At 41.1% G+C, this 4,438-nt stretch overlaps 1 protein-coding gene across 6 annotated transcripts in view; it reads right to left on the reverse strand.

Annotated features, from left to right (window-relative positions):
* Positions 1–3,695: 3,695 nt before the first annotated feature.
* The window catches only part of LOC137997429 (acid-sensing ion channel 2-like), a 32,552-nt gene continuing 31,809 nt past the window's right edge, over positions 3,696–4,438 (reverse strand). For all 6 annotated transcript variants that reach the window (XM_068843429.1, XM_068843425.1, XM_068843428.1 and 3 more), the window contains one exon: positions 3,696–4,438. This exon is cut by the window's right edge and continues 1,025 nt beyond it. The gene's annotated coding sequence lies outside the window, so the exon portion shown is untranslated.

Genomic DNA, 4,438 nt, shown 5'->3' on the forward strand with positions numbered 1-4,438 from the left:
TATGTAAATTTCGAAGCTGTTTATGTGAAATGTGTGTCACGTTGTCACCACTAACACTTCGATAACTTTAATTGTTACCAGTGTCTCTCTCAGTCTCTTCTATTGTAGTAACTCATGGACTTAATAAAATTGAGATATTAACTCTACTACAAAGTAGTTAGTATCACTTATTCAGTTACAAATAACATAATGTGTGTAAGTGTGAATTGTTGTGAAGATTTTGAGCTTGGCACCCAGGCTTGAACATACTGGCCGATTGCGACCTCTAAGTTAGCCGTTGTTCACCACTAATTCGCGGTTTAGATGTTTTCTCGACAGACAATGGTTAAACGATGCTTAAAATACATTATTGAGACGGGAATGAACCGTGTTCTTTTTTTCAGTCAATGTCTAAACAATGCCTCATTAGGGAATCTTTATTGATTTATTTGTACGTAAATTTTGATATTGGAGGTTTTGACTCAATATGGCTTCTAAATCCGGTCGAAAAACCCATTTCAGAAAAGGAGAAAAACACTTTACTTTTGTTGGCGGAATTGGGAAGAGAATTTCAAGATGAGGAAAATAAAGGATACGACAGTAAAACATTGAGGAAGAAGGCAAAGGACTAAAAAGAAATCCTGAAGAAATTCAACGCCCAAATCCAAACGGTATCAAACAGGACGTTAATCAGATCCCAAGGATGCTGGAGGCGGCTGAAACTCCAAAGTAAGAAAGAACACGATTTGCAACGTCGTGAATTAAGAAAAACTGGTGGAGGAAAAGCTTCTGCCTCCCCAAGCCAAGTGTGTAAAGTTAGCTGCGGACGTCATACTAGCTTCGGTTAATCCGCTAGGGCAGATGACGACGCAGAAGAGAAAATCAATTTAACCGTTACACGGGATAAAGACAAGAAGGACACTATCACATGCGGAGCGGGGCGAGGTGGACTTGCCGCCGGATGTTGAAGTTATCATAGTTGCCAGAAAAGGGGAAAAATAGGCACGCATTGCGTACGTGTGGTAGTGCAGAAACACAACGCTATATTCCATATTGTCAAAAAGGCAAACTAAGAAAAGTACAGAATTTGTTAGCCTGCTTTATGCAAAACAATTGTTGATGCAAAAGTAAATAAATCTTGATACACAGGACGTTTTGTGAAAGTGTCGATCGAGAATAAAATATTTTGCGATCAGCAACAAAATTTGCGACATGAAAACAACATAAATTTTGAACCGCGATTATAAAACGTTGCCATCATCGAAAAACTTTATGGGAGATTTTTGCTACGTTCAATTACTATTGTACTTTTGGCTGCACAAGTAAATCGCAAAATCGAAAGTGACATCGAATTCAGAGGCCGCCGTGATCAAGGTACCTTGCGTGTTTATTCGCGAAACAAAGGATACATCTATGTGAAAATGATGGCGGGACACCGGATTTTTGTTGTCGTTAGTTGGTTTTTTTCTTTCATGTGTTACAAAGTTTAACAAGAAATTTGCGAATTCAACACAAAGATCACAACCACGTAACTCTTGAGGTTGTTAATAACCATTGTTTCTGCAAAGTCAAAAATTTACTCCCCTAGACGAGGTTATTTATCACTAGGTAATTCCATCGATTCTGAAATATCAGCTGCTTTATCATTCATCAGTGTCACAAATTCTTGCCTAGTTTGGGGCTCATTTTGTTGAAACTCTCTTCCAAGAGACCTGTTTTTCTGATTTATGCACGCGCTCCGGTCGTATTGGAACCACTGACACTCTTACAACATGAAATATTTTGAGATATGTCTACGTAGCAAATCGAGTCCAAATGATACGAAAAGCTACCAGCTCTAAGTGGAGGTACGTGTAGACAACTGAGAACCTCGCAGATCTTGCTACACGCGGCATAACCGCAAAAAACCTCGCGGGTTCAGATTGACCTGGAGATGGATGGCATTGAGTACATTTGGTTAGAGCTTCATTTTCCCCGCTCGCGTTCCTGTCAAGTATGTTTTGTTTACCGCCCGCCTTCCTACAACGCTGCCTTTACAGGCTTATTGGAGGAAATGCTGTCAAGCTCAGACTGCCAAGGTATACAGTCTCTGGTATTGGGCGATTTGAATTTCGACTTACTTGAAACCACAAAGCCAAGTGCAACCAAGGACTTTAAAAATGTTTTCCAGGCTCTGGGCTTTCAGCAACTCATTACAAAAGTTACGAGACCAATATCTAATTCTCTCCTGGACCACATTTTTGTTTCAAATAACGACTTTTTTGTTGACTCTGGAACTATACCTTTATCATTGAGTGATCATCTTCCAGTTTTTGTTACTTGGAGAACCACAAGTAATTTTAAGCGACTCGTCTATAAAATTATTCATTTTCGCTCTCGTAAGTCGATTTCTATTGACAATTTTGTTGATGATCTTTCTCGTACGCCCTGGATTTCCTTGGGATGTTTAGTGGTCCCAACATGCGCTTGATCATTGGTATTGTCTTTTTAACGACGTGCTTAACTCGCACGCCCCGGTAAAATCGCATCGTGTAAAAAGACTTCAACTGCCCGACTGGTTTACTACTGAAATAGCTGATGCAATTATAGAGCGTAAACGTCTGTTTTCAATAGCCTCCAAGATGTAGAAGAAACAGGGTTGTTAATTTGATTCGTAGAGCCAAGTGTTATTTTTATCGTGACGCCAGCCATAAGAGATAATTTGGATAACCCGAAAAACCTTTGGAAAATCATACGTTGTATTTTGCCTTCGAAATGTACTAATTTACCAAGTCATCTGAGTGTCGACGGTATGATATCGAGTGACCCAGTCGACATATCTAACCTCTTTAATGAACATTTTGCCAACATCACTTCCTCCGTCGGTTCAGCTTGGCGATCTACCGGAGAGTCCGAATTGGAACTTTTAAACCAATTTTGTACATTCCAAACTCCTGGTCGGATCAGACCTTTTTTCCATTTCTCCAATTACGGAGGATTCTGTTTTCTCGAGTCTTTCTCGACTGCCTTCTGTTGGCCTTGATGGGATCAGTGGCTTCTTCCTCAAAATAGCCGCTCACTTCTATTTTCAATTTGAGTGTTTCCTGTGGTATTTTTCCAGACATATGTAAAATTGCTTAAGTCTTTCCCTTATATAAGGAAGGCTCCCTTTCAGACCGTTCAAATTTTCTTCCTATCTCTGTTTTTGCCACTAGCTGTCTCGAAAATCCTCGAGCGCCATGTGCATTCTCACTGCTATAATTTTCTCACTTACCATGGTCTCCTCACTGATTTGCAGTTTGGTTTTAGATGGTTTCGCTCTTGTGAATCTGTCGGATAATATTCTCGATACTATGTATCGAGGCCTTCTGAGCGGCCTTTTACTGATAGATCGTAAAAAGCATTTGATCTGGTCGACCATGGCACTCTGCTTTATAACCTCATTGTGTAGGATTGTTCTTCATCACTAGCACTTGAGTGATTCGGCTCATATCGAAATGGCCACTCGTAGAAAACGGTTTTTAAGGGAGCTCTTTGTGATCCCCCTTCAGGTGTCTGTTAGAGTCCCGCAGGGGAAGCATATAGTTCTACGCTAACTCCTGGGATATCCGTGCCACGTTTGCTCATCTTGTTTTCCCCGCGCGCGGTATTCGCTTTATATTTACATCACGGTCCGAGTTTCTCGGTGATATTTCTTGAAATTTCATACCACGGCAGGCGCTAGTTCTGTTCCCACCGCTCTTATTTTGGGTTTATTGTTTATTGTTACACATCAAACTCTGAGGAATACATGAGAACAGCCAAAGCCGGAGGCTTAAATGGCACATGGTTAGCAAACATAATTTGAAAATTTTGCATGAATAGAAGAAGGCTTTAGCTAAAATACTTATACAACTGTAATTTTTTCCTCGGCGTTTTTGTCGCCATGTTGTTTTAACTGATGCTTGAAAAATTTGTATGAAAGTCAAGTAGACTAGTGCACGACTGATAAAACCTCGCGAATATCAGTCGTGCAGTAGTCTACTTGACTTTCATAAAAGAGCGTCGCACCGGTATCGCGAGGTCACAGGTTCAAACCACGTTGAAGTTCTGAGAATTTCAGACTTCTTTACGCAATTGCAAAAATTGCGTTCATAACTGCGAGGATCAGAGCTTCACTTGAAAACTCAGTACGACGTTTAAGACCCCCTGCATTGAAACTATTCTGTACCAAGAGCTCTCACGGTAAAATAGGCAAGGAGGAACCATGGACGCTGGAAATCATCAGCTACTGGTCTGACAAACCCTCCAGCACATTAGATTATTTTACACTTGTAGACCGTCAAAAATTGTATTTTACCAATTCAGCGCAAAAGTCAGGTGTTATTTGTTTATCACGTCCTCGAATCCCCACGCGTCTCCGAGTTCCGACGTCCTCGCGTCCCACCTCTCCGAGTCCCCGCGTCCCCGCATCCCCACCTCCTTGAGTTTCCACGTCCCC

Source organism: Montipora foliosa, chromosome 3, assembly GCF_036669935.1.
Source record: "Montipora foliosa isolate CH-2021 chromosome 3, ASM3666993v2, whole genome shotgun sequence".
Classification (NCBI taxonomy): domain Eukaryota; kingdom Metazoa; phylum Cnidaria; class Anthozoa; order Scleractinia; family Acroporidae; genus Montipora; species Montipora foliosa.